This window comes from Arachis ipaensis, chromosome B9 (assembly GCF_059453495.1).
Source record: "Arachis ipaensis isolate K30076 ecotype BB chromosome B9, ASM5945349v1, whole genome shotgun sequence".
Lineage (NCBI taxonomy): Eukaryota > Viridiplantae > Streptophyta > Magnoliopsida > Fabales > Fabaceae > Arachis > Arachis ipaensis.
Genome location: NC_142444.1, coordinates 20,566,822 through 20,576,593, shown reverse-complemented (window position 1 = coordinate 20,576,593; position 9,772 = coordinate 20,566,822). Strand labels below are relative to the sequence as shown.

Below are 9,772 nucleotides of genomic sequence, written 5' to 3'. Positions count from 1 at the left end.
GTTTGGACAACTGACGGTTCATCTTGTTGCTCAGATTAGATAATTTTCTTTTTGTTTTATTTTCAAAAAAATTTGTTTTCAAAAATCTTTCAAAAAAATTATTTTCAAAAATATAATTTTCTTCAGAATTTTTTAAGAAAGAATTCTAGAGTTTCATGAAGTATATTGAAGCCTGGCTGGCTATAAAACCATATCTAATTCATTTGGAATGGGGCTTCCACTTATCAGTATATGAAGTTGGATGAAGTATCAGCTGTTATATGCCTGATTTGTATCTTCTAAAGCTTGGCTGGCTAGTAAGCCATGTCTAACCCTTGGATTGGAGCTTTAGGCTAACATTGAAAGATTCTTGGAATTCTTATTAAAAATTTTGAATTTCTTATTTTCTTTTTCCTATATGTTTTTCGAAAAAAATATACAAAAATCCAAAAAAAATTAATAAAATCATAAAAAATAAAAAAAATTTTTATGTTGTTTGTTTGAGTCTTGTGTCAAATTTCAAGTTTTTGGTGTCAATTGCAATTTTTCAAAAAAATTTATGCATTTTTCGAAAATTCATGCATTCATAATGTTCTTCATGATCTTCAAGTTGTTCTTGGTAAATCTTCTTATTTGATCTTTAAATTTTCTTGTTTTGTGTCTTTTCTTGTTTTTCATATGTATTTTTTGTTTGTTAGAGTCCAAGCATTAAAGATTTCTAAGTTTGGTGTCTTGCATGTTTTCTTTGCATAAAAAATTTTTCAAAAATAAGTTTTTGATGTTCATCTTGACATTCATAGTGTTCTTGGTGTTCATCTTGACATTCATAGTGTTCTTGCATGCATCACATGTTTAGATCCAAAATTTTCATGCATTGCATCATTTTTCATATTTTTCTCTCTCATCATTAAAAATTCAAAAATAAAAAATATCTTTTCTTTTTTCTCTCATAAATTTCGAAAATTTGGATTGACTTTTTCAAAAATTTTTAAAATTCAATTGTTTCTTATGAGTCAAATCAAATTTTCAATTTAAAAATCTTATCTTTTTCAAAATCTTTTTCAAAAATCATATCTTTTTCATTTTTCTTATTTATTTTTGAAAATTTTAAAAATATTTTTTAAAAATATTTTTCTTAATTTTACATCATATTTTCGAAAATATCATCAACAATTAATGTTTTGATTCAAAAATTTCAAGTCTGTTACTTACTTGTTAAGAAAGATTCAAACTTTAAGTTCTAGAATTATATCTTGTGATTACTTGTGAGTCAAGTAATTAATTTTGATTTTAAAAATCAAATCTTTTTCAAAACTAATTTCAATCATATCTTTTCAAAAATATCTTTTTATCTTATCTTTTTCAAAATCATATCTTTTTAATCATACCTTTTCATATCATATCTTTTTCAAATATCTTTTCTAACTTCTTATCTTCTTATCTTTTAAAAATTGATTTTCAAAAATTTGTTTCAACTAAATAATTAACTTTTTGTTTGTTTCTTATCTCTTTCAAAACTACCTAACTAACTATCCCTCTCTAATTTTCGAAAATACCTCCCTCTTTTTCAAAAATTCTTTTTAATTAATTAATTGTTTCAATTTTTAATTTTAATTTTATCTTAATTTTCGAAAATCATTAACTCTTTTTCAAAATTTATTTTTCGAATTCCCTCTCTCCCATCTCCTTCTATTTATTTATTCATTTACTAACACTTCTCTTCATCTCAAATCACTGCTCCTATCTTCACCCTTGTGTTTGGATTATCCATTCTTCTTCACTCTTATTCCCTTTCTTCTTCTACTAACAACAAGGGAACCTCTATACTGTGGTAAAAAGGATCCCTATTATTATTTTCTGTTTCCTTCTTTTTCATATGAGCAGGAGCAAGGACAAGGACATTCTTGTTGAAGCAGACCCTGAACCTGAAAGGACTCTGAAGAGGAAACTAAGAGAAACTAAATTACAACAATCCAGAGACAACCTTACATGAATTTTCGAACAGGAAGAGGAGATGGCAGCCGAAAATAATAATAATGCAAGGAGGATGCTTGGTGACTTTATTGCACCTAATTCCAATTTACATGGAAGAAGCATCTCCATTCCTGCCATTGGAGCAAACAATTTTGAGCTTAAGCCTCAACTAGTTTCTCTGATGCAACAAAACTGCAAGTTTCATGGACTTCCATCTGAAGATCCCTTTCAGTTCTTAACTGAATTCTTGCAGATATGTGATACTGTTAAGACTAATGGAGTAGATCCTGAAGTCTACAGGCTCATGCTTTTCCCTTTTGCTGTGAGAGACAGAGCTAGAATATGGTTGGATTCTCAACCTAAAGATAGCCTGAACTCTTGGGATAAGCTGGTCAAGACTTTCTTAGCCAAGTTCTTTCCTCCTCAAAAGCTGAGTAAGCTTAGAGTGGATGTTCAAACCTTCAGACAGAAAGAAGGTGAATCCCTCTATGAAGCTTGGGAGAGATACAAGGAACTGACCAAAAAGTGTCCTTCTGACATGCTTTCAGAATGGACCATCCTGGATATATTCTATGATGGTCTATCTGAATTAGCTAAAATGTCATTGGATACTTCTACAGGTGGATCCATTCACCTAAAGAAAACACCTGCAGAAGCTCAAGAACTTATTGACATGGTTGCTAATAACCAGTTCATGTACACTTCTGAGAGGAATCCTGTGAGTAATGGGACGCCTCAGAAGAAGGGAGTTCTTGAAATTGATACTCTGAATGCCATATTGGCCCAGAATAAAATATTGACTCAGTAAGTCAATATGATTTCTCAGAGTCTGAATGGAATGCAAGCTGCATCCAACAGCACTCAAGAGGCATCTTCTGAAGAAGAAGCTTATGATCCTGAGAACCCTGCAATAGCAGAGGTGAATTACATGGGTGAACCATATGGAAACACCTATAACCCCTCATGGAGAAATTATCCAAATCTCTCATGGAAGGATCAACAAAAGCCTCAACAAGGCTTTAATAATGGTAGAAGAAACAGGTTTAGCAATAGCAAGCCTTTTCCATCATCCACTTAGCAACAGACAGAGAACTCTGAACAAAATACCTCTAATTTATCAAACTTAGTCTCTGATCTATCTAAGGCCACTCTGAGTTTCATGAATGAAACAAGGTCCTCCATTAGAAATTTGGAGGCACAAGTGGGCCAGCTGAGTAAGAAGATCACTGAAACCCCTCCTAGTGCTCTCCCAAGCAATACAGAAGAAAATCCAAAAGGAGAGTGCAAGGCCATTGATATAACCATCATGGCCGAATCCAAAGAGGATGGGGAGGACGTGAATCCCAAGGAGGAAGACCTCCTGGGACGTCCAGTGATCAACAAGGAGTTTCCCTCTAAGGAACCAAAGGAATCTGAGATTCATCTAGAGACCATAGAGATTCCATTGAACCTCCTTATGCCATTCATGAGCTCTGAAGAGTATTCTTCTTCTGAAGAGAATGAAGATGCTACTGAAGAGCAAGTTGCCAAGTTTCTTGGTGCAATCATGAAGCTGAATGCCAATTTATTTGGTAATGAGACTTGGGGAGATGAACCTCCCCTGCTCACTAATGAACTAAATGCATTGGATCAACTGAGATTGCCTCAGAAGAAATAGGATCCTGGAAAGTTCCTAATACCTTGCATCATAGGCACCATGACCTTTGAGAAGGCTCTATGTGACCTTGGGTCAGGGATAAACCTTATGCTACTCTCTATAATGGAAAAACTGGGAATCTTTGAGGTACAAGCTGCCAGAATCTCATTAGAGATGGTAGACAACTCAATAAAATAGGCTTATGGACAAGTAGAGGACGTGCTAGTAAAGGTTGCAGGCCTTTGCATCCCTGCTAATTTCATAATCCTAGATACTGGGAAGGATGAGGATGAATGCATCATCCTTGGAAGACCTTTCCTAGCCACAGCAGGAGCTGTGATAGATGTTAACAGAGGTGAATTAGTCCTTCAATTGAATGGGGACTCCCTTGTGTTTAAAGCACAAGGTTATCATCCTGTAAACATGGAAAAGAGGCACGATAAGCTTCTCTCAGTACAGAGTCAACTAAAGCCCCACAGTCAAACTCTAAGTTTGGTGTAGGGAGGCCTCAGCCAAACTCTAAGTTTGGTGTTGAACTCCCATATCCAAACTCTAAGTTTGGTGTTGGGAGTCTATAAAATTGACCTGATCACCTGTGTGGCTCCACGAGAGCCCACTGTCAAGCTATTGACATTAAAGAAGCGCTTGTTGGGAGGCAACCCAATTTTTATTTATCTAATTTTATTTTTATTTTATTATTCTTTTACGTTTTATTAGGTTCATGATCATGTGGAGTCACAAAATAAATCAAAAAATTGAAAACAAAATAAAAAAAATAGCAGAAGAAAAATCACACCCTGGAGGAAGGACTTACTGGCGCTCAAACGCCAGTAAGGAGCATCTGGCTGGCGTTCAACGCCAGAACAGAGCATGGAGCTGGCGCTGAACGCCAAAAACAAGCATGAAGCTGGCGTTCAACGCCAGAAACATGCTGCACATGGGCGTTGAACGCCCAGAATAAGCATCACTTCGGCGTTTAAACGCCAGAAATGCATGCAAAGACATTTTGCATGCCTAATTGGTGCAGGGATGCAAATCCTTAACACCTCAGGATCTGTGGACCCCACAAGATCATCTCAGCATCTGTGGACCCCACAGGATCCCCACATACCTCCACTCACCTTACCTCCTCATAATCCTATATCACCCTTTCCCAAGAACCCTTCACCAATCACCTCCAATTCCCCTCCAAAAACCATCAACACACCTCCATCTCTCCTTCTTCTCATCCTTTCTTTCTTCTTTTGCTTGAGGACGAGCAAACATTCTAAGTTTGGTGTGGAAAAAGTATTATTTTTTGTTTTTCCCTAACCATTGATGACACCTAAGGCCAGAGAAACCTCTAGAAAGAGGAAATAGAAGACAAAAGCTTCCACCTCCAAGTCATAGGAGATGGAGAGATTCATCTCAAGGTTCTATAGCTCAGTGGTAGAACATTTGACTGCAAATCAAGAGATCCCTGAGATACCTCAGGGGATACATTTTCCTCAACACAATTATTGGGGACAACTAAGGGTGGAACATCAAGATCACTCCATCATCCTTCATGAAATTAGAAAAGATCAAAGAGCAATGAGGGAGGAGCAACAAAGACAAGGAAGAGACATAGAAGAGCTCAAGGACATCATTGGTTCCTCAAAGAGGAAACGCCACCATCACTAAGGTGGACTCATTCCTTGTTCTTAAATTTTCTATTTTTCGTTTTCTTATGTTAAATGTTTATCTATGTTTGTGTCTTTATTACATGATCATTAGTGTCTAAGTGTCTATGCCTTAAAGTCATGAATATGAATCCATCACCTCTCTTAAATGAAAAATGTTTTAAAAACAAAAGAACAAGAAGTACATGATTTCAAATTCATCCTTGAAACTAGTTTAATTATTTTGATGTGGTGACAATACTTTTTGTTTCTGAATGAATGCTTGAACAGTGCATATGTCTTTTGAATTTGTTGTTTAAGAATGTTAAATATGTTGGCTCTTGAAAGAATGATGAACAGGAGAAATGTTATTTGATAATCTGAAAAAATCATAAAAATGATTCTTGAAGCAAGAAAAAGCAGTGAATACAAAGCTTGCAAAAAAAAAATAGAAAAAGAAAAAGCAAGCAGAAAAAGCCAAAAGCTCTTAAAACCAAAAGGCAAGAGCAAAAAGCCAATAACCCTTAAAAACAAAAGGCAATGGTAAATAAAAAGGATCCAAGGCTTTGAGCATCAGTGGATAGGAGGGCCTAAAGGAATAAAATCCTGGCCTAAGCGGCTAAACCAAGCTGTCCCTAACCATGTGCTTGTAGCGTGAAGGTGTCAAGTGAAAACTTGAGACTGGGCGGTTAAAGTCAAGGTCCAAAGAAAAAAAAGAGTGTGCTTAAGAACCTTGGACACCTCTAATTGGGGACTTTAGCAAAGCTGAGTCACAATCTGAAAAGGTTCACCCAATTATGTGTCTGTGGCATTTATGTATCCGATGGTAATACTGGAAAACAAAGTGCTTAGGGCCATGGCCAAGACTCATAAAGTAACTGTGTTCAAGAATCAACATACTGAACTAGGAGAATCAATAACACTATCTGAACTCTGAGTTCCTATAGATGCCAATCATTCTGAACCTCAATGGATAAAGTGAGATGCTAAAACTATTCAAGAGGCAAAAAGCTACAAGTCCCGCTCATCTGATTAGAGCTATGTTTCATTGATAGTTTGGAATTTATACTATATTCTCTTCTTTTTATCCTATTTGATTTTCAGTTGCTTGGGGACAAGCAACAATTTAAGTTTGGTGTTGTGATGAGCGGATAATTTATACGCTTTTTGGCATTATTTTTAGTATGTTTTTTGTAGGATCTAGTTACTTTTAGGGATGTTTTTATTAGTTTTTATGTTAAATTCACATTTCTGGACTTTACTATGAGTTTGTGTGTTTTTCTGTGATTTCAGGTATTTTCTGGCTGAAATTGAGGGACTTGAGCAAAAATCAGATTCAGAGGTTGAAGAAGGACTGCTGATGTTGTTGGATTCTGACCTCCCTGCACTCAAAATAGATTTTCTGGAGCTACATAACTCAAAATGGTGCGCTTCCAATTGCGTTGGAAAGTAGACATCCAGGACTTTCCAGAAATATATAATAGTTTATACTTTGGTCGAGTTTAGACAACGCAAAAGGGCGTTGAACGCCAGTTCTACGCTGCAGTCTGGAGTTAAACGCCATAAACACGTCACGAACCAGAGTTGAATGCCAAAAACACGTTACAACTTGGCGTTCAACTCCAGAAGAAGTCTCTGCACGTGTAAACTTCAAGCTCAGCCCAAGCACACACCAAGTGGGCCCCAGAAGTGGATTTATGCATCAATTACTTACTTCTGTAAACCCTAGTAACTAGTTTAGTATAAATAGGACTTTTTACTATTGTATTAGACATCTTATGATTTTTAGATCTGAACTTTGGATCATATTAATCACGTTTGGGGGCTGGCCATTTGGCCATGTCTGAACCTTCATCACTTATGTATTTTCAACGGTAGAGTTTCTGCACTCCATAGATTAAGGTATGGAGCTCTGCTGTTCCTCATGATTTAATGCAAAGTACTACTGTTTTTCTATTCAATTCAACTTATTCTGCTTTTAAGATATCCATTCGTCCCCAAGAACATGATGAATGTGATGATTATGTGACGCTCATCATCATTCTCACTTATAAACGCGTGCCTGACAAACACTTCCGTTCTACATGCAAACAAGCTAGAATGAATATCTCTTAGATATCTAATACAGGGGACCGAGTCCGAGTTATTAGTATCTTCGTGGTATAAGTTAGAACCCATGGATGGCCATTCCTGAGATCCGGAAAGTCTAAACCTTGTCTGTGGTATTCCGAGTAGGATCTGGGAAGGGATGGCTGTGACGAACTTCAAACTCGCGAGTGCTGGGCATAGTGACAGACGCAAAAGGAGGGTGAATCCTATTCCAGCATGATCGAGAACCTCCAGATGATTAGCCATGCCGTGACAGAGCATTTGGACCATTTTTACAGAGAGGATGGGATGTAGCCATTGACAACGGTGATGCCCTTACAGAAAGCTTGCCATGGAGAGGAGTAAGACTGATTGGATGAAGACAGCGGGAAAGCAGAGATTCAGAGGACCGAAAGCATCTCTATACGCTTATCTGAAATTCTCACCAATGATTTACATAAGTATTTTTATCTTTATTTTCTGTTTATTTATTATTATTATTCGAAAATACTATAACCATTTGATATCCGCCTGACTGAGATTTACAAGATGACCATAGCTTGCTTCATACCAACAATCTCCGTGGGATCGACCCTTACTCACGTAAGGTTTTATTACTTGGACGACCCAGTGCACTTGCTGGTTAGTTGTGTGAAGTTGTGAAGTTATGTTTGGACCATGGTATTATGCACCAGTTTGTTGGCGCCATTACCAGGGAGAGAACGAACAACAAATTTTACAACCTGAGTAACAATTTCGCATACCAAAGACCCATTTACAGCCAATGGCCTTTTCCCCATCAGGCAATTCTACAAGATCCCAAATTTCGTTATCTGCCATAGAATTCATTTCATCCTTCATAGCAACTAGCCATAAATTGAAATTAAGACTTTTCATTGCTTGTGAAAACGTCGTTGGGTCATTTTTATCACAAACATCATAGTCAGACTCAGCAAGATACACTACATAGTCAATAGAAATTACAGGCTTTCTAATTCTTGTTGATCTTCTTAATGTTACATCATCAACCTCTTGTAAAGGTAGTGACATAACAGGTTCTCCTTCTTCTTGAAGTTGCTCTTGAGCAATATGTTCTTCAATAACATTTTCATTATGAAGAGTTTGATCCTCCACCATATGATCTACTTGAACATTATCTTCATGATGTGGAACATCAGTAATAGGTTGTTCTACATTGACCCTATCTGTATGGGCATTGTATTGAACAATACTCTTGTACATGGAGAGGTTTGACAAACATTATCATTTTCAACAACTTTAAGAGGATGATTTCTCTCACTTTTCACATCATGCTCTAAAAACCTTGCATTTCTAGATTCAACTATTTTACTTGAATGGGAGAGACAATAAAATCTGTAACCCTTAGACTTTTCTGCCTAAATGATAAAATAGGCACTTATCGTCCTTGGGTCCAACTTCCTTTCTTGTGGATTATAAACCCGAACTTCAGCAGGACAACCCCAAATGCGTATATGATTCAAACTAGGTTTCCAACCCTTCCATATCTCAAATGGCATTTTAGAAACTGCCTTTGTTAGAACTCTATTTAATATATACGCAGCTGTCTTAAGGGCTTCACTCCACAAGGATAAAGGAAGATTGGAGTTGCTAAGCATACTCCTCACCATATCCAGCAAAGTCCTATTTCTTTTTTCAGCTACACCATTTTGATCTGGTGTACTAGGCATGGTGTATTGTGCTACAATACCATGCTCTTGAAGATATTTTGCAAATAGACCAGGTGCTTGCCCACTTCCAGTATATCTCCCACAGAATTCTCCACCTCTATCTGATCTCACGATCTTAATTTTCTTTCCGCATTGTTTCTCTACTTCAGCTTTATAATGAAGCATATAGAGATACATATATCGTGAATAATCATCAATAAAGGAGATAAAGTATTTCTGACCACTTAACGACATATCAGGACAACATATGCCAGTGTGAATTATTTCTAATATGTCAGAACTCCTCTAAGCACCTTTTTGAGACTTTTTGGTTTGCTTTCCCTTAATGCAATCCATACAAGTATCAAAATTAGTAAACTCTATAGGTTCAAGAACCCCATCACTTACTAATTTTTTATTCTCTCAATGGAGATGTGTCCTAACCTTCGGTGCCACAACATGGAGGATTTTTCATTCATACCATTACCATGCATAACCATAAGACTAGATGGAACATTATTAGCTAAATGGACTTTAAATAAAATAATAAATCACCAATTAAAGTACCACGTCCAATCATACCAGAATTTTTAATAATGTCAACAGAATCATCATAAAAATTTATACATAATCCTTGTTTTACAAGCTTAGATAAAGAAATCAAATTTTTAGAAAAATCTGGAATATAAAAAGTTTTTTCTAAATCTAAAATACAACCGGTACTTAATACAAGCCTAAATGTTCCAACAGCTTCCACATGTGAACGC

The 9,772-nt window shown here is 36.2% G+C and overlaps 1 non-coding gene across 1 annotated transcript; it reads right to left on the bottom strand.

The window, feature by feature from the left end:
• Positions 1-2,389: 2,389 nt before the first annotated feature.
• Positions 2,390-2,497, bottom strand: LOC148543962 (small nucleolar RNA R71). Its single transcript, XR_015901852.1, has one exon. It is a non-coding gene; the product is annotated as a small nucleolar RNA R71 (small nucleolar RNA).
• Positions 2,498-9,772: the final 7,275 nt, after the last annotated feature.